The 25,157-nt window shown below is 41.4% G+C and overlaps 1 protein-coding gene across 4 annotated transcripts in view; it reads left to right on the top strand.

Moving 5' to 3' along the window:
• The window catches only part of LOC104588298 (uncharacterized), an 80,237-nt gene that overhangs the window by 16,542 nt on the left and 38,538 nt on the right, over nt 1-25,157 (top strand). The gene's annotated exons all lie outside the window — the stretch shown is intronic.

The following is a 25,157-nucleotide window of genomic DNA, read 5'->3' as shown; positions in this document are numbered from 1 at the left end:
CAGTTTTGTACTTCTTTCCACACGTGCTATGAATATTTTGATTTAATAGCATTTTAAGTTGTTTGTTTGTTTGTTTGTTTTGGGATTGTGAATTAGCATTTTTTCTAGGTATTTGTTGTTTTTCTTTCCATTTTCTGAAAGACATGTTTATTTTAACTATTTTCTGCATGCATCCTAAACACAATTTCTATTTTGGTGTTTGTAAATATGCCACATTATTTTAATTGCTAATTATGAATGTAGCAAGAGTAGCAGAGTTTTTACTTTGGAAGAAAAAGGGGAAAATATCAACCACCGTAAAGGGAAGTCATATCCATCAAACAAGAATAACGCTTCCCTAGTCATTCCACTTCTAGGCAAAAGTTCAACTAATACATTTGCTGATTGTGGAATCTAAGAGATTTTTTTTTTTTTTTTTGAATTTGGATGTCATGAATAGAGCCTCTTGAGTACTTGGATAACTTACCAAGGAACCTCTGGTGACTAGCAATCTAACCAAATGACACTGCTGGATTTTGCTTGTCCCTCTAGTCTATCAAATCCAAGTGGGGCCATAGTTGTCAAGGGGTTGCTTAGGTGATAATGCACTCATGGAGGGTCACCTTGCTTAATCACTAAGAGATTTTTTACACAGTGCTCTTGGATATGTTTATATTGTCTAGTGAAGTGGGAAGTTGTCTCTAGGAAGTGAGAACTCGGGGGCTTAGGCATTGGTAATATTAGATTAAGAAACTTAGCCTTGTTAGGGACATGGTTATGGAGGTTTCCCCTAGAGTAGGATAGCTTGTGGCATCAAGTGGTGGTGAGTATTCACGGCTTGGCAGCAAATGGATGGGACACTGGTATTGACCCCATGGCTTCTCACTTCTCCCCTAGGAAATCAATCGTCAGAGTCCCACCTTCTATTCAACCTTTTATTAGGTATGATGCTTGCTCAGGTAACAAAATTTTGTTTTGGGAGGACACTTGGGTAGGGAACATCCTCTTAAGGATAGGTTCCTGGTTGTCTCTTTCTTTAAATAAATTTAAGGTTATTTCCTCTGTGTGAATAAGGGCTCTTGGGATTTGGGACTGAAGAGAGGGTCGAGGGACTCAAAAGTGGCATTTGCAGATGAATTGTTCTCTCTATTGATTACTGTTTTTTCTAGATCAGTCTTGCCCATATAATAGAGTTTGGTCAGCGTCCCCCTTAGGTGTCTTTTCTTGCTCTTCATTTTTCAATGCTTTACTTTGTTATGATATTGTGCCTAACCTGTTCCTTGCTAAACAAGTGTGGTGTACTCCTGTTCCACCAAAGGTTAGGGCTTTCTGTTGGGAAGTGGTTCTCTAAAAGGTCAATACTTTGGATGTACTTCAAAGAAAAAGGCCAGATTGGTGCCTTTCCCCACATGTCTGTTGTCTTTGCCTGAGTCTCCTCTCTCTTTGGTTGCAGGTGGACTCCTTCGTGTGTGTGGAACCTCTTTGACTCTAGTTTCTTCCAGTTACCAAAGAATAGAGGTAGGGTGATGTGGCAAACTACAAGAGCAGCTGTCATTTGGTTGGTGTGGGAGGAGATGAATAATAAGATCTTCCAAGGAAAAGAAAGATCTAAGGAAGCACTCGTTGAGGGCATTACCATCAAGTTTATACATTGGCCAAAAGTTTTGGAACTGTTCAAAATGGCAAGAAAGTAGGAGAAGTTGATGAGGGACTTCCTATGGGAACCAGGGGAGGAGAAGAGATCATTTGGTGAAATGGGAGCTGGTTTGTAGACCAAAGGGCAAAGGGGGGCTTGGGATAGGAAACCTAGTCCAGAAAAATTCAACCCTCTTAGGAAAGTGGCTTTGGTGATTTCCCCTGGAACGTGAAAGTTTCTGGCACAAGGTGATTGTAAGTATACATGGGTGTTCGGACAATGGCTGGGATGTAAACGTAGCCCCTAATGCCTCTTCTTCATCACCTTGGAAAGCTATCTAAGAGGTGTTTCCTTCCTTCCTCAATCATATTCGATTTGATGTGGGAAACAGGAACAAGGTCCTATTTTGGGAAGACCTATGGCTGGGAGAACAACCACTAAAGACCCAATTCCTCATACTTTTTTACTTTGTCAATCTATAAATATGAACCCATTTCAAAATTTGTGACTCTCAATACCTTAGGGTTGAACTGGGATTTTGGGTTCAGAAGGGGTCTTAGGGACTCAGAATGTGAGTCTCTGACAACCCTTTTGGCCAAGTTAGATTCTGTTTTCCTAGACCAAAGTATAGAGGATACAAGGGTGTGGGCTCTTTCTACTGATGGCAGCTTCACGTGTGCTTTTTTCAATAACCTAATTCAGCCCACCACCTTGGGTTTGAACCTCCCGGTTAAAGAAATCTGGAGTAAGCCAATTCCCCCAAAAAATTCAGGCCCTTTGCTGGGAGATCTTTCTTGGGAAGATAAATACCTGTGACTTGCTGCAGAAGGGAAGGCCAAATAAATGCCTTTCCCCACATGTTTGTTGCCTCTGCAAAGCTAGTGGAGAGAATATTTCCCATTTGTTTATTCAATGTACCTTTGCACTTGGTGTTTGGGAGCACTTCTGTTCTCTTTTTGAATGCAGGGGGGACTCCTCCCCAAGATGTGGTGGGTCTCTTTGACCCAACTTTCCTGAGGCAGGCAAAGAAAAGAGGTAGGATTCTGTGGAAAGCATTGAGAGCAGCACTGGTTTGGACTATTTGGGAAGAAGGAAATGGGAGGATTTTCAATGAAAGGTGTAGATCAGAGTTGGAAGTCATAGAAGCCATAAAGATAAAAGTTGCACATTGGGTAAAAACTTTGGAAATATTCCATGATTTCTCCTTCAATGATATTCTGAGATCATGGAAGGAAGTGGCAAGCTCGGGTCAAGAGAAAGAAAGGGTTGTTATGGAGTGGAGGCTGCCAGCACCTAACTCTGCAAAATTAAATTTTGATGGAAGTATTTTAGGAAATGAAGTGCCGGTCTAGGGGGTGTATTCCGAGGTTCAGGAAGGTGAGGTACTAGTGCTCTACTCGGGTCCTGTAGAGCAAGGGGACTCACTGACAGCAGAATTAATGGCTCTTCTTCAAGGGCTGAAAATTGCAAAACAGCTTGGCTTCCAAAGGTTAGAAGTGGAAGGGGAGTCTGTGGTGGTGATTTCCTGGACAAATTTTCATTGCCAAACCCCTTGGATATACAGGCAAAGGATTAGAGAAATTGAAATGGTAACAAGGGAACTGAGTGTTACATTTAAATGGGTGAGAACTGCAAATGGCATGACAGATACATTAGCTAAACAAGGGGCAAAGAGGCAACACTTTTTGGGTTATATTTGTAAGGATGAATTTGGGGGATTGCATCTCTAGTTTTATCTATTTACATTATGGGTGTGGGTAAACTACCCGCAAATTTGTAAGCTCATCTTTCTCATTATGATTAATAAAAGTTACCTTTGCTGATCAAAAAAAAAAAAAAAAAACGTTCAAAGACTTATTTTATACTGATTTCACTAGAGGATGGAGTGCCATAGCTGGATCCTCATCCTTTTCTCCTATAGTACAGGAAAGTTGGCCCCACTGTCTTGCTTTAGAGTGAAACTGAATTTTGATGGAATCTCTCTAGGTAACTCAGGCCCCTTAGGTATATGGGATGACTTTAGAGATGAGGAGGGCTAGAGTGTTGGTGCTTTACTCAGGCCCTTTAGGGGTGGGAGACTCCTTAAGGGCAGAAGTTTTCGCCTTACTCCAAGGTCTCAGACTGGTAAAGCAATGGAGAATGCAACAGTTAGAAGTGGGGGGAGATTCCAAACCGGTAATAGGCTGGATGCAAGCAAGAAGCTTGGGTATATGGCTTTTCAGACAATAGCTTAGAGAAATCTTGAGCTTAGGAAGAGACTGGGGTGCAGTTTAAATGGGCAAGAAGATCAGTAAATGGGATGTCTGATGCTTTAGCTAAGCAAGGAGTTAATAGGCAGGAGTTGTTTTGGACTTGTTTGTAAGTCTGATATTGTCAAAGGGCTTTTCGTCCGGCCTTTGGATGGTGATAGTTGTATCCTCTAACTATTATTATTGATGAAAGTTACTGTTTCCCATAAAAAAGGCTTGAAAACATGAATTGATAAGCATGGAAGAATTCAAAATTTTATCCAATCAACACGTTGACTATTTCTATCGTCATCATCATCGTCATCTCTTTCATCCTTTCTTTTCTTCTTTTCCTAGGACAAAAATAGAGGCTCAGCTCCTCTATTTTCTGAAATTTCTTTTGTTTCATTTATTTATTTTCATGAATATGTTGATTTTCTATGCTTCAAATGAAGCTTTTACATTTTCTATGAAGATTATAGACAATTATGTGAAAGATGGTTGCTATTTTCCATGGAACTTAAGGAATTACCATAGGATTCATGACTTTTATTCATAAAAACCCATCGCCTAGGTGATTAGGCAACAATTAGTAGTCTTTTTTGAGAACAGGTAAAGTAAAATAACATTAAAAAAGAGATGGTTAATAGTAAAAGATGGGTTTTATTAAAACGAAGTCATCACCTAGCCTCGCCTCAAACCTTGAAAATTATGCCTCTAGAGTCCATTCCCTCACTTTGACAATCAAGAAATACAAAGATAGCTTAACATGTGGAGCAATGAGTTTTCATGGTTACACCACTTTCTTTTGACCCTTCAAATAAAACACGACATGTTATCAACCAAGTGAAAAACCAAATCACCCAATGAGTGCTTTCTTGGGTGATTTGGTTTCAATGTGTTCACATGGCCACAACACTAACTTGCGACCTTTTAATAAAACATAGACATGGTATTGATCAAATGAAAATCCAAATTAACTAGTGAGTGCATTCTGTTGTTGCTACCCCAATGAAACAGAAGCATGCTACCAATCAAATGAAAAACTAAATCACTAAATGAGTGCATGTCAGGGTAATTTGGTTTTGATGGGTTGACATGGTCACAACACTTTTTGCAATCCTACAATAATACTCAGAAATGCTAACACTCAAATGAAAAATCAAATCACCTAGTGAGTGCATGCCTTTTTCCTACCCCAAATGATACAAAAACAATCTGGTAACATGTGAAAAAATAGAGACTACCTATAAGGTCTATGTTCTACTACCTTTTTATGACTATCATGAATTGCTAAGGTAACCTAACATGTGTTGTGATGTGTTCACGTGGTCATAATACTTTCTTGTGACTCTTCAATAAAATAGTAACTTGCTATCAATTTAGAAATATAGGCTGTGCTTCGAAACGATGTAAATGGACTGTAAATCCCGGTTCAGGGTAAATTTACACTATGGTTCATTTTTTCTTGTGTTTGGTAAAAATGCATTTATGCATTGACAAATGACATAAAACACATTTTCCAATGCATGTTTACATCGATAATGGGATGTAAAAGTACATCAACAAAAAGAAGTAAATTTACATTCAAGTGGGTTTTTGATAAAAAAGGCATATACTTTATTGGAATTTGTGTTTGCATCCATTGCAGCTAAAAGCATGTTTGGTAAGAAGTAAATTTGTCAATGCAAAACTAACCCAACTTTGTATTTTCACGAACCATTTTACTAGGGTTGTCAATGGTACCCAAAAATCCGAGACCCGATCCAACATCTGATCCAATTATCTCGGATTCGGATGATGTATATATGTAATTGGATCAGATTTGGATGTTACAATCTACATCCGATTAATAATCGGATCGAATAAGGATTTGACCCCATCCGATCCGATTAAAATCCGAATCCGATTATAATATAACATTTATTAATAAATTTATGTATATAATAAATTTAGTGTGTTATATTTATATTAATTTATTATATATAAAGGTTAAAAAATAATAAAAAATTTCAATATTTCAGATATTTTAGAAAATTTGTAGTGGAGTCAGATTAAATCCGAATCCGATCCGAGTCCATTAGGATTTGGATTCGAATTCGAGTCTTTAAATCCAATCGGATTCGGACACTATTTGCATCGTTTCCAAATGCAGCCATAAGGGTAGTCTAACATGTTTTGATGTCTACTACCTTACTATGACAATTTAGAAGTGCAAAGTAGCCTAACATGTTGAATGATGAGTTTACATGAAAGGAACACTTTCAAGTGACCCTCCAATGAAACACAAGCATTCTATCAATCAAATGAAAAACTAAATCACTAAATGAGTGCATGTGTGGGTGACTTGGTTTCAATGAGTTGACTTGGTTACAACACTTTCTTCCAACCCTACAATAAAAAACAAAAATACTAACAATCGAATCACTCAATGAGTGCATGCCTTTTTTCTAATCTGAAATGATACAAAAAAATAATAAACTAACATATGAAAAAATAGAGACTACCTCTAAGGCCTACTACTAGGGGTGCAATGAAGTCGAGCCGAGCCAAACTTCTGTATGTCTTGGCTTGGTTCAACTAAAATACTGCTAAGCTCAAGTTATATTCAAACTCTATTTCTTGATTTGAGCTCGGTTCGATTAAATATTCGATGAGCTCGACTTTGGCTCGAAAATGAATATATTTTTATATTTTATAAATATATTATAATATATAGTATATTCTTATATTATATAGAATATAAAAATATATTTTATATTATATTATATATATCTATGTATTTATATGTTAATCGAGCCTAGCTCATGAGCTTCCGAGCCAAAGTTGTTATTACCCGAGGTCAAGTTCGAATAACTAGTCGAGCTTGCCTTGAGATTTGAACTTGATTAGAATCAAATTCAAACGGAACATAATCGATCTCGAGCTTGATCTATTCAATTAGAGCTCAATTCAATTGCAGCCCTACCTACTACCTTACTATGACAATCAAGAAATGCCAAGGTAGCCTAACGTGTGTTCTGATGTGTTCACATCGTCACGGGTCAACACTTTCTTATGCTTGGGTGACTTGCTTTCGATGAGTTCACAACTTAACATGGTCAACACTTTCTTATACCAAATCACCTTGTGGATGCATGCCTTGGTGATTTGGTTTCAATTAGCCCACATGGTCACAAAACTTTTTTACAATGCTCCAATAAAAGCATGCCTTTTGTTGTGGGTCTATGGGAAAAGTTTTTTAGTCTCTTTGGGCATAGGTGGACAATGCCGATGTAGGTTAGAATCTATTTGAACCTACAACTTTCAGATGGCCCAAGAAAAGAGGTAGAGTCTTGTGGAGGTGTGCTAGGTAGGGGTGTCAATTGGACTGGATTTGGTCCAACCCTATCCAATCCAATGTGAGTCCATTAGAAATGGACCAGGTCCAATCCTGTCCAATGAATGTTTTGGACCAATTTGGACCGGTCCAATTCGATGTCTGGACCGTTCAATCTGTTCAAATTCATTTTGATTTAGATTGGTTTCAACCCAAACCTGGTCCATTAACACATATATTCTTATCTTATATCAATGGTCCGGATATTGGCTTAATCCAACCCAATCCAATATAAATTTGTTACGGACGGACCAGGTCCAATCCAATCCAATAAATATTTTGGACCGAATTGGTCCAGTCCAATATGTCTTGTTGGTCCGTCCAATCTGTCCAAATTGATTTTGGACTGGGTGGGGTCCAATCCAAAACCGGTCCATTGACACCCTTAGTGCTTGGGTTGCACTGGTTTGGACTATCTGGGAGAAAAGAAATGCCAGGATTTTTGACGAGGAGAAGAATGAGGTAATTGTATGGGAGTGTTTAATTAATAGAGAAATCAGTTGGGTGAAAACCTTGGAACTATTTTCTCCTTTTTCCTTTGATGATTTATGGAGAAATTGGGAAGTGGTGGCCAAAAGTTCTAGCATGAGACCTAAACCGTCAATAGAGTGGAAGCCTCCTCAAGAGGGTATCATTAAGCTCAACTTTGATGGTAGTAGTTTAGGCAATCTGGGTCCTTCTGGTGTTGGGGGAGTGTTCTGTTAGCGTAGGGGTATTTCTGTCTTTATACCTTGATTGATGTTGCTGATCTGTAATGTTGTGTTGAAACATGTGCTCTTAACTTAAGTAAGGGCACATAGGTCTTTTCAGTCATGTTTAATAATAATATAAATACTTACTGGCCGACTGGGAGAAGTCAAGTTGACTCTTTCAGTTTGAACCAGAATTCTCTCTTCTCTCTTTCTCTCTTTCTCTTTTTCTTTATCACTTTTTCTTCTTCTACATAACTGAACTCAGTCAGGCCGAACTCTAAGGCAGACCTGAATTATAACATGCCAGGTTAAATCTGCCTTCGTTTCTACTTGCCTAGGGTTCATTCTCTGCGCACCCTATCTAGGGTTTTCCTCTTTTTTTTTGTGTTCAATTGGAGATAAGGGAAAGGGCTGAAAAGGAGTGATCGCCCTCTTCCCTTGGGGTCTCTATGCCTCCAGTCAGGTCGTATGTGGTCAGTTGCTGTGATTTCTGAGATCGCCCTCTCCTAGTAGAGGAAGAATAGAGGGCCAAACTGTGTGGGTAGTGGCTGTTGTGTGAAGCGGCTGTTGTGTGTGGACTGCTCTCCTGCTCGCATGGGTGTTACTTCAGCGATAAGGTAAGAGATTTCAGTGCATGATATTTGTTATGGATTAAATGGGAGGTGTGTTTCAGACCATTTGCTAGGGTTTCAGCCAGTAAGTACTAGGGTTTATCTTTGTGCATTTTGAAGGAAGAGATATGATCATATAGTGGTGAGATTTCAGGTAGTTGTAGGAGTAGGGTTTGTGGTGTGAGCACACTTTTCACCAACAACAAGTGCTGAAATCAGTGTGACAGGTGTGATCTAGGGTTTGTGGTGTAAAGAGCACACATTCCAGCAACAATTAGTGCTGTAATCAGTGTGACAGGTGTGACCTAGTGGTGTGTAGTGTGCAGATCTCAGTGATAATAGAATTCAGCAAGTGTGCAGAATTGGTGATTACATAATGGGAGACAATAATGATTATAAACCTAGTGTGATGGTGCCTACAGACTACCTGAATGTTCAGATGACCCCCATTAAGTTAAATGGAGAGAATTATGTGCCTTGGGCTAAATCCGTTGAAGTCTTTCTGAAGGCAAAGAAGAAGGTAAAACACATCAGAGAGGAGAAACCCTCCTCTGACTCTCACGAGTATGAAGACTGGGAGCAAGAGGACGCTCAGATCATCACATGGTTGTGGAACAATATGGAACCCAGGATTAGTGTGAAGTTCATGTTCCTTGATATTGCCAAAGATGTGTGGGACCATGTGAAGAAATTGTATTCGGGGCAGGACAATACAACCAGGGTTTATCAGCTTTATCAAGAGTACTTTAATCTGCAACAGGGCAATCAGAGTCTTGAGGAGTACTATGCCAACATGAGGAACATACGTAATGAGTTGAATGTCTATCATCCTCTCACTTCTAATGTCAAGATTCAGCAACAATAGAGAAAGCAGCTTGATGTGACTAGATTTTTGGTGGGACTAAAGTCTGAATATGAACCAGTACGGGCTCAGATATTAGGGGGATCAACTCTTCCGTCCCTAGAAGAGGTATTTGCTCGACTTCGGAGGATTTCTATTGGATCTACTGAGAACTCTAATATCTCAAATAGATCTGCCTTTGCTGCATCGAGAAGTTGTGGTGGTAGAGGTGGAGCTCGAGGAGCTGTCTGGCTGTGGTGGTGGTAGTGGTTCTGCATATGGCCGAAGTGGCAATGGTGGGTCTACTTATAATCGTGGTGGTGGTCGTATTGGGAGCAGAGATTCAGGGGGAGCCCGTGGTAGAGGACGTAGCTCAGGCCCGAGGAAGTGCACTCATTGTGGTATGGATGGACATACCATCAACTATTGTTATGATTTACATGGTCCTCCCTCAACCTAGGCCAATCATGCCGCGACCGGTGACTCAAGTTCCAGCTTTAGACAAGAGAATCATTCATCTGACCAGTTGCCTCCTACATCCACAGATGGTCCCATGAAGGAGATGGTGAGTGTTCCCCGTGATGAATATGAGAGGTTTATCCAATCACAGCAGAACACGGCGACTTTTGCTCACTCAGGTATGGCTTGTCTAGCATCTACACCTAATCCCTAGATCATTGACTCTGGAGCATCCGATCACATGACTGGAACTCCAGGTGTGTTTTCCTCCTTATCTCATTGCTCAACATCACAATTTGTCACCCTTGCTAATGGTTCCACATCCTCAATTTGTGGTGTTGGTAATGTTGACCTAGATCCTGTATCCCTCTCATCAGTTCTGTATGTTCTGAAATTGCCTTTTAACCTTATGTCTGTTAATAAGCTGACCAAATCATTTAATTGCTCCATTACCTTTTATCCTTCTATGTGTGTCTTTCAGGATCTCAAGACGGGGATGAAGATTGGTGGAGGGCATGAAGCAAGTGGACTGTATTATCTTGACGGTGGTGGTGGTAGAACTTCAACAGCTCTCCAGTCATCTCTTTCTCCTCTCCAGTGGCACTGCCGATTTGGTCATCCGTCGCTCAAAGTCTTGACGTCCTTGGTTCCGTCCTTGAGTCAGCTTTCTGTTTTGGATTGTGAGTCGTGTCAGTTTGGGAAACACCATCTTGTTCCTTTTAGTTCTAGGGTTGATAACCGTGTGTCGAGTCCTTTTTCTTTAGTTCATTCAGATGTTTGGGGTCCTTATAAAGTAATGTCATATAATGGATACAGATATTTTGTCATTTTTGTGGATGATTTTTCAAGGATGACGTGGCTCTATTTAATGAAAGAAAGAAGTGAATTGTTTACCATTTTTCAAAAAATTTATGCTGAAATTCGTAACCAATTTGGTACCCACATCAAAGTTTTTTGTTCTGATAATGGCTGCGAATATTTATCCTCATCATTTCAGGAATACCTGGACCAACACGGCATTATACATCAGACCTCGTGTACCTACACCCCACAACAAAATGGGGTGGCTGAGAGAAAGAATCGCCATCTCCTTGAAACAACAAGTGAAAGAATGGTAGGATCCATCTAATGGACGCCACAAAGGTTGCGGAATGGGTGGGCGAATTTCAAAAATTTTCCTACCTTCTCCCAACTGGGAATCATATTCCCTAAATTTAGAATACAATATTCAAGGATCCTACTTGAACCATAATCAAACCAGATCTGTACCAAAAGACAAATGGGAGGAATATACCTGATCCGGAGAAACAGTATCTCCCAAAGTTGGTGTTCACGCCCAAAGAATGCACCAAGAATCATTCCTGCTGAAGATGACACAGCTGTGGATGGAACAGAACCAGCAGGGTGCGTCCTACACACTAGATCCTTCTCAAGAATCCTCTGGAAATACCAAACACTGAATCTTTTTGGTCTTTGTTGCAAGACTAATGTCAAGAACATATTTCTTGACTTTCTTTTTCTGCAAAGATCAAATCTTGGAAGGGTAGATGGCGACGGCAGGAGAACTCCAAGAGCGAAAAAGGGCTGAACTGCTTCTTCTTTTTCTGGAGTATGAATGAGATCCTATCTCAAATCGTAGGAGATATCCTATATCTCTTCAAAAGGTGGTTCGAAATCTGATGATTTTTCTCTCTTAGTCTTTCTCCTCCTTTCTTCTTGATTAAGAAACCTCCTAATGAGGAGTTATCCTAATCCAAATCAGTATTTGGATAGGGGATTATCTTAATCCTATCTGCAGATAAAGTTAGTTTACTCCTGATCTTATCAGGAGGTTACCAGATTCAAATCTAATTTGAATTTGGTCTCCAAGAGTGGATAAGGCTAAAGGCCCAATCCTTTCACTAACATTAATCTCAGATTCGCCCCATGGATGGGTGATCATATCAGCCCACCTTGAAATGGGCTTTCGGCCCATTAAGTGTTCAGTGTCTAAATACTTTCCAATCTGCTGCCCAGTTGGGCTTCTTTGTATGATGTGGGAACCAAGCATTGATCTACACACCAGCCACATGGGTTTGGCCCAGCCTTTAATACAAGGCCCAGCCGGATTCACTGAAAAACTCAATGAACCCCTTGAGTCCATCACATGGACCCTATGGGCCCAACACTTACATTAAGTGGTCCCTGGGCCAAGCCATCTTATAAAAACCCAGGGACTGTGGGCAGGTGCAAGATTAGCCCATCAGGTATTATCCTAAATGGTTTTACACTTAACCTCTCAGCCCTTAATGACCAAGCACTGCCCGACAAGAGAGGACCTCTCCCTCGGCTGCAAGGAACAGTGCCGCACTCTCCTCTCATATGGATCCCGGGAATTAAAACCATTTGCAAACAATTTGAAACCGTATATATATATATATTAATTTTGCAAAACAAAATTCCAACGATTGAAATCAACTGCCGGCAGTTTGGTTTCCATCAGAGAGAGTGCATTCCCGATCAATACCCTTTGTCCGACAAAGTGGCTGATTCTGTCACTATGATCACCCACTCAGATGAATTCTCAAATTGCCCCAACATACCCAGGTTTTGATCCCCATCTAAGGATCTCACTGATTGGCATATCAAAGACAGCCTGATCCGACACCTAGTGAAGTGTCATAATCGAGTCTAGGGGTCAGGTGTAACTTTCCAGTTTTGCCCATCTGTCTCCAAGGTCCTGGGCAACACTGGAAATCTGGTCCGGTTCAAGGATTCAAGTAATCCCATACTACATGTGCCTCGGGTCTTATCCTAGTGGCTGAGATCTGCCATCCCAACACTTGGTGGCACACCAGTATCAGCCTTGGCAGGATAAATCTCCCCAGACTTATCTAACGGTTGTGAACATTTAAAACTAGCACGAATCTCTATAAAAGTCCAGTTTTTGGGTTTTGCATAGAATTAAACCAAACGACATGAATCAAACATGCACTTTATTTATTTCCACTAAATAACAAAAGTACATCAAATCGGATTGAAGCTAAGGGCATACAAAACTGTCTAACAGCTCCCACTTGCACTTAGGTCCAATCTAGTACAAGCCGGAGTCCCATACTTTCCACGTGTTTCTCAAACACCTTCTGTGTCAGTGGCTTAGTCAATGGGTCTGCCACATTATCCGCTGGTGCTACCTTCTGAATTAGGACGTCCCCTCTACCAACGATCTCCCGCAGTACATGGTACTTTCTCTCGATGTGCTTTGACTTCGAGTGAGCCCGAGGCTCTTTAGCCTGGGCGGTCGCTCCATTGTTGTCACACAACGGGATGGGTGATGTGCTGGATGGAATCGCTCCCAATTCGTGTATGAACTTCTACATCCACACGGCTTCCTTGGCAGCTTCACTTGCGGCAATGTACTCGGCCTCGGTTGTGGAGTCTGCAGTGGACCTCTGTTTGCTGCTTTTCCAGCAAACAGCACACGATCCTATCGTGAAAACATACCCAGATGTAGACTTTCTATCTGGATCCGACTGGAAATCGGCATCGGTATACCCTAGAACTTGCAGTGAACTACCATCGAATACCAGACAAAACTCTTTTGTCCTTCGAAGGTATTTGAGTATGTTCTTCACAGCAGTCCAATGCTCCTGCCTTGGGTTTGTCTGGAATCTGCTTACCACACTCACTGCTTGAGCAATGTCCGGGCGAGTGCACAGCATGGCATACATGATGCTCCCTACGGCTGAGGCATAGGGAACGTCTCTCATGCTCTCAATCTCCTCAGAAGTCTTGTGAGACATCTTCTTGGAGAGAGTGACTCCGTGCCTGAAAGGAATGTTTCCTTTCTTGGAGTTCTCCATGCTGTATCTTTTGACAATTTTGTCAATATAAGCAGCCTGGGATAATCCAATTATCCGCTTCGATCTATCTCTGTAGAGTCAAAGACCCAATATGTATGAAGCTTCTCCAAGATCTTTCATGGAGAACTGCTGTGATAGCCATACCTTGACTGAAGTCAACATTCCTACATCATTCCCAATGAGTAGGATATCGTCCACGTACAACACCAGAAAGGTGATCTTATCCCCACTGGATTTTCTATAAACACAGAGCTCATCCGGATTCTGCTCAAAGTCAAACGTTTTGACTGCAGAATCAAAACGGATGTTCCAACTCCTAGAAGCCTGCTTAAGTCCATATATGGATCTATTGAGTTTACATACCATGTGTTCCTGACCAACAGCAATGAAGCCTTGTGGTTGCTGCATGTAGATATCTTCACTAAGATCTCCATTCAGGAACGCGGTTTTGACATCCATTTGCCAAATCTCGTAGTCATGGTACGCTGCTACAGCTAGCAGGATCCTAATGGATTTAAGCATGGCCACGGGCGAAAAGGTTTCCTCATAGTCGATGCCTTCTTTCTGAGTATGCCCTTTCGCCACCAAACGAGCTTTGTAGGTCTCAATCCTACCATCAGGGCCCTTCTTCCTCTTGTAGATCCATTTGCAACCAATTGCTTTTACCCCGGAGGGCGGATCCACTAGAGTCCAGACTCCATTGGTCTCCATTGAGTCCATTTCAGCTCTCATGGCCTCCACCCACTTCTAGGAGTCTATGTCTAACATAGCTTCCGTGTAAGTCACGGGATCCTCTTCACTAGTCAAGGCTTCCACCAGGTAACTATCCTGGTCATAACCATATCGGACTGGTGGTCTGGATACCCGGGTGGACCTTCTAGGTTGGTCATTACCTGGAACTTGTGGGACATCTCCCACTGCTCCTGAGCTCTCCTCATCAAGAACTATTTCCTGATGATGGGTGTCCAGGATGTAATCAGATTCTAAGAATTGGGCGTTTCGACTGCAGAACACTTTCTGCTCACTTGGGTCATAGAATAGATAACCCACCGAATCCTTTGGGTAGCCTATAAACAGGCAACGGCTGGTTTTAGATTCCAACTTGTCCGCACTTGTTCTTTTAACGTGTGCAGGACAACCCCAAATCTTCAAGTGTCTTACACTTGGCTTCCTTCCGGTCCAAAGTTCATATGGAGTTTTCGGAACTAATTTGGTTGGAACCCGATTCAGCACGTAGATAGCAGTCTCTAATGCATATCATCAAAAGGATGTGGGTAATTGTGAGCGTACGAGAAGCGACCGGACCATGTCCAACAAGGTCCTATTCCTCCTCTCTGAAACACCGTTGAGTTGAGGTGTAGCAGGAGGAGCTAGTTGTGACACTATCCCATTGTCCCTTAAGTAGTCCCTGAATTCGTCAGAGAGATACTCGCCACCTCGATCTGATCGAAGGGCCTTAATTTCTCTCCCTAACTATTTCTCGACTTCTTGTTTGAACTCTTTGAACTTTTCAAAGGATTCAGACTTATGTCTCATTAGGTACACGTAACCATATCGTGAAAAATTATCTGTAAAGGTGATGAAATATACGTGTTGGTTGCGTGTCCTAACACTCAGGGGACCACATACATCAGTATGTATTAGGTCAAGAGTGCCTTCAGATCTTTCAGGCTTACCGTCAAATGGCCGCTTAGACATCTTATCTTGAAGGCAAGGTTCACAAGTGGGAAGATTTTCTATGGTTAGAAAATCCAAATGACCATCATTTACCAGCCTTGTGATTCGGTCAACACCGATATGGCCAAGTCGGTAATGCCAGAGGCACGTGGGACTTACTGTATCACGATTCCTTTTCTTGGGATTTTCGACCGATGTAGTTTCGGTTAAGTTAGTTTCCAGAGAAGGATGTAGAACATAGAGACTGTTCTCTAGTTCCCCGCATGCGATGAATTTGTTATTCCGTTTAACAGTAATCATATTACTAAAATAAACAGTATATCCATCAGCACACAGTTTAGAAACAGAAATTAAATTTCTTCTCAAGTTCTGTACATAAAGACAATCTTTAAGTACAAGTATTCCTTCTTTAAAAACTAATTCTACGGTTCCTATTGCCGCAGCTGCAACACTTGCAGTTGTTCCCAAGAATAGTGTCACTTCACCTTCACTCAACCTTCTGCTAACTTTGAACCCCTGCAGTGAGTTACATGCATGAGTTGAAGCCCCGGAGTCAACACACCAGGACACAGAAGTAACTAACATGTTAGTTTCTATGACACAAGTTTCGATATTACCTTTCTTAGATTCCAGGTAGGCAGGACAATTCCTCTTCCAGTGGCCGGTCTGCTTGCAGAAGTGATAGACATCAGATGCCTTGTTCTTCTTCTGCTTCTTAGGTTTGGTAGTTTTCTTCTGGGGCTTCTTTGCTTTTCTCTTTTTCTTGCCCGATTTGTTAGCTTCGGCAAGCATAACCACAGGCTCATCCTTCTTGAGTAGATCCTCGGCTCTCTACAACATATTGCTGAGTTCCTGGACGCTGACATTCAGCTTATTCATATTATAGTTCATTGTGAACGCATTGAAGGAAGAGGGCAAAGAATTGAGGATGGCATCCACTTGCATGCCAAGATCTAGCCCGGATCCAAGAGCTTCAAGTTCGTTAATGTATCCCATCATCCGAAGACAATGGTCATGAACTTTCTGCCCTTTGGTCATCTGCGCGGTCATGAACAATTTCAGGACCTTCTGTCGAGTAGAACGGTTCTGCTCTTCATACATTGTTCTTAGACTGTCCAATATGTCCTTGGCTAGTTCGATCTGATCGAACTGCCTCTGTATTGAGTTGTCTAATGAGGCAATGACAAAGCAGCGGGCTAGGGAGTTCTTATCCTTCTAATCTTGGTAGTCCCTCCTACGGGCCTCAGAAGCCCTATCACCCGGACGTTCCGGGGCAGGATTTTTCACCACCTTGTCTAACTTTTCGGAAGTTAGGACCAGCATAAGATTTCTGTACCAGTCGGCATAGTTTGGGCCCTTAAACTTGTTATCGTCTAGAAGCTTTGCAAATTGACCGTTTGCCATTTTCTAATAAAACAGCAAAATCATTAGTCCACAACCTTAGTTTGATTCATGTTACCTATATAGATATGGCTTTTAATCTATGTTCCATTCCCATTTGTTTATCTCTGAGATTTCCCTCCTTTCTCAGTGACGGAGACGACGAAATGTCTCTGGAAATGTGGGAAATCACATGGGGTGCATGAAGCCAACTGTTTCAGCTGCATAACCCCACCACCTTTCTATGACGGATCATATCCACTCATCAAATGAGTTTCCCTTTGGCCTCTGTCAGACAAGGTTCAGAGCCGTTTTCAGGTAAACCTTTCTGTCCAGTGAGTGCACACCCATCATATTCAGGTTACGCCAAGGTACCGTGAGAGAGTTCCCATTTTCTGGTGAAGCCCCTCCCACATCGGTCTATGACGCCCCTATCATCTTATGAAACACTCTAATAGATCCAACAGCAAATGGATAGCCCAATTTTATGGTGCATTTCCTCATTACTGAAGGACCCATCATTGTGCTAATGACGGAAGACCTTTAGAGAGTCCATCATATGGATCTCCTTATCACATGCATTCATATTTGCTGGAGGGAACAAAATTACGCCCTATTTTTAATTTAGGTCAAACCAGAGTGGCTCCCACCGACTTTCATAAAGTCAGATTTCTGGTGGGCCTTAATCGGCTAGGGGTTCCGTACGCATCCCTTTTTCAGGGTTGTGGGGCCCACCAAGCAAAGAGGGGCCATCCAATGACCTTGAGGGACACCATGGCAATGATGTGCATTCAGCCATGGTGTGCGCAAGAGCCACTAACGAGTCTTCATGGGCGAAGTACTTATGGCCCATGGTTGCAGCACATCAAACATCCAAACATCATATGCAAAGGAGGAATTGAACCAATCAATTAACTACTGTAAAGCCCATCGAATAGCCCATTAAAATCTAAGTCATTAACAATTAATGTCTACTAGGTGTATGGGCTGAATCGCAGTTAGCAGTTCGGCCCATACAGCTTATCTCACTGTAATGGGCTTTTGCAGTTTTAACCCTTTAAAACTGGGCTTTACAGGTCGGCCGAATTAATCCCTGTAATTGAACATCAAATTTGGAACAGCAAGTGTGAGAAATATGGACTATAGGACTGAAAAATAGTCCCTTTCGAACCCCAGATTCGGTCCAAACAGTTTTGGTCCAATCTAGTCCGAAAAGGTCCAAAACTGATTTTCAATTCAAGAATTAATTCATGAAAGATCTGAAATTAATAATTTTGATTTCAAACAATCACAAATGAATCTATGGACTGTTCGCACCACCTGCAAAATAGAGGTTAATCACAAGGGTTGCAGTTTCACAAACTGCAAATCGCAGAAAGCGATTTCTCCATCTGCAAATCTCCAGCGTCGCCATCTTCTTCCTTCTTCTTTAATCAAGAAAAATAACAGAAATCCTATTTCTATTAATTACATTCTTGATCAAATCCTATACATTCAGTCTAAAATAAAAATAAAATAAAAAATTATTTACAGACCGAATTAAATGAAATAAATAAATAGAAAAGAGAAAGGGTGCGCAGACCATCTGCACCAAATCTGCACTGCGATCTCCAGGTTCGAACAGTCCATTAAATCAAAATAAATAAAGAACAATTCTAAATAAATTTTGGATTTAACAAAAATTAATTTCAGATCAATCACCCTTAACAAGAAACAGTTTCTTGAAATACAGAAAGCAATCTGCGCAAATCTCGAAAGAACACTTTCTATCCATCTGTGCAGGGTCAGATCTGATTTTCTTTTGGTTCAAGATTCGAACCTGTGGCTCTGATACCACTGAAAGAATGGTAGGATCCATCTAATGGACGCCACAAAGGTTGCGGAATGGGTGGGCGAATTTCAAAAATTTTTCTACCTTCTCCCAATTGGGAATCATATTCCCTAAATTTAGAATACAATATTCAAGGATCCTACTTGAACCATAATCAAACCAGATCTGTACCAAAAGACAAATGGGAGGAATATACCTGATCCGGAGAAGCAGTATCTCCCAAAGTTGGTGTTCACGCCCAAAGAATGCACCAAGAACCGTTCCTGCTGAAGATGACACAGCTGTGGATGGAACAAAACCAGCAGGGTGCGTCCTACACACTGGATTCTTCTCAAGAATCCTCTGGAAACACTAAACACTGAATCTTTTTAGTCTTTGTTGCAAGACTAATGTCAAGAACAGATTTCTTGACTTTCTTTTTCTGCAAAGATCAAATCTTGGAAGGGTAGATGGCGGCGGCAGGAGGAGAACTCCAAGAGCGAAAAAGGGCTGAACTGCTTCTTCTTTTTCTGGAGTATGAATGAGATCCTATCTCAAATCGCAGGAGATATCCTATATCTCTTCAAAAGGTGGTTCGAAATCTGATGATTTTTCTCTCTTAGTCTTTCTCCTCCTTTCTTCTTGATTAAGAAACCTCCTAATGAGGAGTTATCCTAATCCAAATCAGTATTTGGATAGGGGATTATCTTAATCCTATCTGCAGATAAAGTTAGTTTACTCCTGATCTTATCAGGAGGTTACCAGATTCAAATCTAATTTGAATTTGGTCTCCAAGAGTGGATAAGGCTAAAGGCCCAATCCTTTTACTAACATTAATCTCAGATTCGCCCCATGGATGGGTGATCATATCAGCCCACCTTGAAATGGGCTTTCGGCCCATTAAGTGTTCAGTGTCTAAATACTTTCCAATCTGCTGCCTAGTTGGGCTTCTTTGTATGGCGTGGGACCCAAGCATTGATCTACACACCAGCCACATGGGTTTGGCCCAGCGTTTAATACAAGGCCCAACCGGATTCACTGAAAAACTCAATGAACCCCTTGAGTCCATCACATGGACCCTATGGGCCCAACACTTACATTAAGTGGTCCCTGGGCCAAGCCATCTTATAAAAACCCAGGGACTGTGGGCAGGTGCAAGATTAGCCCATCAGGTATTATCCTAAATGGTTTACACTTAACCTCTCAGCCCTTAATGACCAAGCACTGCCCGACAAGAGAGGACCTCTCCCTCGGCTGCAAGGAATAGTGCCGCACTCTCCTCTCATATGGATCCCGGGAATTAAAACCATTTGCAAACAATTTGAAACCGTATATATATATAAATATATTAATTTTGCAAAACAAAATTCCAACGATTGAAATCAACTGCCGGCAGTTTGGTTTCCATCAGAGAGAGTGCATTCCCGATCGATACCCTTTGTCCGACAAAGTGGCTGATTCTGTCACTATGATCACCCACTCAGATGAATTCTCAAACTGCCCCAACATACCCAGGTTTTGATCCCCATCTAAGGATCTCACTGATTGGCATATCAAAGACAGCCTGATCCGACACCTAGTGAAGTGTCATAATCGAGTCTAGGGGTCAGGTGTAACTTTCCAGTTTTGCCCATCTGTCTCCAAGGTCCAGGGCAACCCTGGAAATCTGGTCCGGTTCAAGGATTCAAGTAATCCCATACTGCATGTGCCTCGGGTCTTACCCTGGTGGCTGAGATTGGCCATCCCAACACTTGGTGGCACACCAGTATCAGCCTTAGTAGGATAAATCTCCCCAGACTTATCCAACGGCTATGAACATTTAAAAGTAGCACAAATCTCTATAAAAGTCCAGTTTTAGGGTTTTGCACAGAATTAAACCAAACAACATGAATCAAACATGCACTTTATTTATTTCCACTAAATAACAAATGCACATCAAATCGGATTGAAGCTAAGGGCATACAAAACTGTCTAACAACAAGATCCCTAATGCATCACATGCATGTTCCCAAACCTTTTTGGAGCGATGCAATGCTTACCTCTTGTTTTCTGATTAATCGGATGCCCACGTTCATCCTTGATGGTCAGTCTCCGTTTCAGGTCTTGTTTCCCACTTTGTCTCCATTCCCTCTTACGCCGAGAGTTTTTGGGTGTGTCTGTTTTGTCCATAATCTGGGTCCCGGGAACGACAAGTTTGATGCCCGTTCTCTTAAGTGCATCTTCCTTAGCTATTCTCGGACCCAGAAAGGGTATAGGTGTTACCATCCTGGTTCTCGACGGTCCTTTGTGTGTGCTGATGTCAGTTTCTTTGAGTCCACTCCGTTCTTTTTGGGGTTTGGTGATGCTTCTTCCTCCTCATCACCTCCTCCTCTTCCACTTCTCGTTGTCGATCATCCTCCCTTTGTTCCAGTCGTGACCAAATCCTTGCCTCTGGTGCCACCACCTGTTGAACGCCCACCTATCCGTCATGTGTATACACATCGCCCACGTGCACCAGCTACTACTCCTCCGGCTACATCTCCGTCGACGGATCCGGCACTAGACCCCCACTTAGCATTTGAGATTGATCTACCCATTGCTTTGCGAAAAGGTAAACGTACTTGCACCCTTCATCCCATTTCTAATTATGTTTCTCTTACTCACCTTTCCGCTTCCCATCGCCAGTTTGTTACCTTGTTATCATCAGTTATTGTTCCTAAAGATGTCCAGGAAGCCCTTGCCTCTTCAGGGTGGTGCCATGCCATGGAAAAAGAACTCTCAGCCCTTCATCATAATCATACTTGGGACCTCACTGCTCTTCTTCCTGGGAAGCAAGCTGTTGGTTGTAAGTGGGTTTATACGGTTAAGTATCTGCCTGATGGTAGTGTTGAACGCCTGAAAGCGCGATTAGTTGCAAAAGGGTACTCCCAAACCTATGGCATTGACTACACAGAGACCTTCTCACCGGTTATATCAGCTTGATATCAAGAATGCCTTTTTGCATGGTGACTTACTCGAGGAGGTCTACATGGAGCAACCTCCAGGGTTTGTTGCTCAGGGGGAGGATGGTAAGGTGTGCAGACTAAGGAAGGTTATATATGGGCTTAAACAGTCTCCTCGAGCATGGTTTGGTAGGTTCAGTGAGGTGGTAAAGAAGTTTGGCATGAAACAGTGCAAAGTTGACCATTCTGTATTTAGTCATGACTCTCCAGGAGGAAAAATACTGTTGGTGGTGTATGTAGATGATATTGTTATTACTGGGAATGATAACATTGGTATTGACAGGTTGAAGACTTATCTACAGGATCACTTTCAGACAAAGGATCTGGGTAAACTGAAATACTTCTTGGGGATAGAGGTAGCGAGATCCAAGTATGGGATTAACCTGTGCCAGAGGAAGTATGTGCTTGATTTGCTGGAAGAAACAGACTTGTTGGGTGCCAAACCAGCTGAAACACCCATGGACACAAATACCAAGCTAAGCAGTGATATGGGTGAAGTGTTTGAAGACCCTGGCAGATACCGACGACTTGTGGGCAAACTGAACTACCTAACCATTACCAGACCAGACATCTCATTTGCAGTTAGTGTGGTAAGCCACTTCATGCAAAAACCTCTGATTCCTCATTGGAATGCGGTTCTGAGAATTGTGAAGTATCTAAAAGGGGCCCCGGGTCGCGGTCTGATATACAAGAGTGGGGGAAAACTTGAAATAGAAGGGTATTCTGATGCTGATTGGGCTGGTTCTATGTCTGATAGGCGGTCTACTACAGGCTATTGCACGCTTCTGGGAGGTAACCTGGGGACATGGAAACGTAAGAAGCAGATGGTTGTGGCAAGAAGCAGTGCAAAAGCAGAATATAAGGCTATGGCGCATACCGCTTGTGAATTAGTGTGGCTAAGGAACCTTCTATAAGAAGTAGGGTACAACATTAATACTCCAATGAAGCTCTATTGTGATAATCAGGCTGCAGTTCATATCTCCTCTAATCTAGTGTTTCATGAAAGAACCAAGCACATTGAGGTTGACTGTCACTTTGTGAGGGAGAAGGTGCTGAATGGAGAGCTAGACACTACACATGTTAATACAGGAAATCAGTGGGCTGACTTATTTACAAAAGGCTTGAGTCGGGGAAGAGTGGACTACATATGTAATATATACTCACCAGCTTGAGGGGGAGTGTTAGCGTAGGGGTATTTCTGTCTTTATACCTTGATTGATGTTGCTGATCTGTAATGTTGTGTTGAAACATGTGCTCTTAACTTAAGTAAGGGCACATAGGTCTTTTCAGTCACGTTTAATAATAATATAAATACTTACTGGTCGACTGGGAGAAGTCAAGTTGACTCTTTCAGTTCGAACCAGAATTCTCCTTCTCTCTCTCTCTTTCTCTTTTTCTTTATCACTTTTTCTTCTTCTACATAACTGAACTCAGTCAGGCCAAACTCTAAGGCAGACCTGAATTATAACATGTTCAAAAATACAGACGGACTAATCATTGCTTTATATTCTGGACCTATAGGAGTAGGGGATTCAGTTAATGCAGAAATTAAAGCTATGGTACAAGGTGCTGAGTTGTGAACAGCTGTTAATCGAAGGTGATTCCAAGCTGGTGATTCAGTCGTTAAAAGAATCAGAAACAACAGCCTGGTCCTATAAAGGGGCTTTACGAAGGTTTAAATGGCTAACTACAAACATGTTAGTCAATTCCAATGGGAAAGAAGATCAGCAAATGGGTTAGCAGATTCACTAGCTAAACAAGGGGTGCATAGGAACCAGATGTTTTGGGCTAAATTGTAATTCTGTGTTTTATTCTGAGGCTGCATCTCATGCCTCATCTTGGGAACTTTCTCTGTGTATCTTTTTGCCTCTAATCTATTAATAAAATCACTCATTATTCATCAAAAACAAAAAACACTCCAATAAAAACATAGGCATTCTATCAAGTATCAATCAAATGAAAGATGAAATTACTCGGTGAATGCATGCTTGCTATTGTTACCTGAAGTGATAGATGCAATGCTTTAAAAGTGCAAGGGACATTTTGTGCCTGAGGCGCAAGGCGCAAGGCGCAAGGTGAGGTATGCATCTTTTTGAAGCAAGGTGCAAAAATGCTAAAAAAATTGAAAAAATGCCAAAAAATTCAAAAAGTGCAAAATATTAAAAATATTAAACACAATATTAATTAAAAATATAAACTTAAATTTTAAAATAAATGTTTTATAAAACCAATTTATCTCAAATTAAAATGCATAAACATAACATGTTAAACATATTTAAAAAGAAAGTTTAAAAATAAAATCAAGCATAACATATAAAACATATTCAAGCATGAAAACTCTTAATCTCTTTATTTTCTTTTGATAAATGAGAAAATTTTATTTGAAACAAGAGAATAACAAATACAAGAGATCCATGGAGAGGCAGGAACTGTAACCTCTCCAAACAATCAAAAATTAAAAATTAAAACAGATTACGGTTATGCCCAATATAATTGTTTCCTATTTGCCCCTTGCTTGGCTAAACTATCAGCCTTAGCATTAGCTGATCTCCCCACTCATTTCATTCTTAAAACACCGAACCAAAGTCTCTGGGTTCTGTAGCCACCCCACAACCACCTTGGAGTACCTTCTATTGCTAGCTGTTCCATTCCTAGTTGTACTGCAAACTGTACCCTTTGGAGGGCAGGTAGTAATTCCGCCCTAGTGGAGTCCCCTTCACCTAAAGGGCCTGAGTATAAGAGAGCCACATTACCACTTTCATTCCTTAGAACCCCTCCCATCCTAGAGGGACCTAGGTGACCCTGACTGCTACCATCGAAATTTAGTTTCATAAAGCCTTCAGAAGGGGGTACCCAACTCATGTGCACCTTGTTCTTTAGAGAGGATCAGAGGAGTTGCATGCCACTACTACCCAATGCCTCCAAAGATCATTAAAAGAAAATTGATGAAACAAGTCCAAAGATTTCAGCCACGAGATAGCGCTATACAAGATACACTCTTTCAGTTCTTGTTGGCTTTTCTCCTCTTGGAATATCCTGGCATTCCTTCCCACACTATCCATAGCAATGCTGCTCTTGCACACCTCCACATTATTCTCCCTCTTTGTTGATGCCAAGTGAAGGTGGATGGATCAAAAAGCATGCTTACTTCTGCTATCCTATTTCACCTGCACCCAAAAATCAAGAAGAGCCAATCCTACAACTCTGCAGCAATAGGATAGGAAATTAGTAAATGGTAACAATCCTCACCGTGAGACCTGCAAAGAATACACCAGTTAGGTGAGAGGCAAAGATAATGTCTTCTCTTTGTAGATTATCCAAGGTGTTTACTTTCTCATAAAACACTTCCCAACAGAATGCCAAGACCTTGGGGGGAACAAGCCTGCAACAAAACTCCTTAAAAGGAAAAAAACTATTGAGACACAGAATGACAAAAGGCCTTAAAGAAAGAAGCACAAAAGAACTAACTCGAGGGCAGAGGTGTCGAAATCCTTTTGTTCGACTCCATGGGATCCAAACAAACTTTATCAAGAAGATTGAATAATCTCTTCATCCCTTAAGCTTCTTTGGAAACCAAAGTCCTAGATAAGTGCCGAAGGAGTTTCCTAAGGGGAAAATAATTTTGAAACATGCTCCTTTTTT

This window comes from Nelumbo nucifera, chromosome 1 (assembly GCF_055504915.1).
Source record: "Nelumbo nucifera cultivar China Antique chromosome 1, China Antique-T2T, whole genome shotgun sequence".
NCBI lineage: Eukaryota > Viridiplantae > Streptophyta > Magnoliopsida > Proteales > Nelumbonaceae > Nelumbo > Nelumbo nucifera.
Note: the sequence above shows the minus strand (reverse complement) of the source record. Positions and strands in the feature narration are given on the sequence as shown.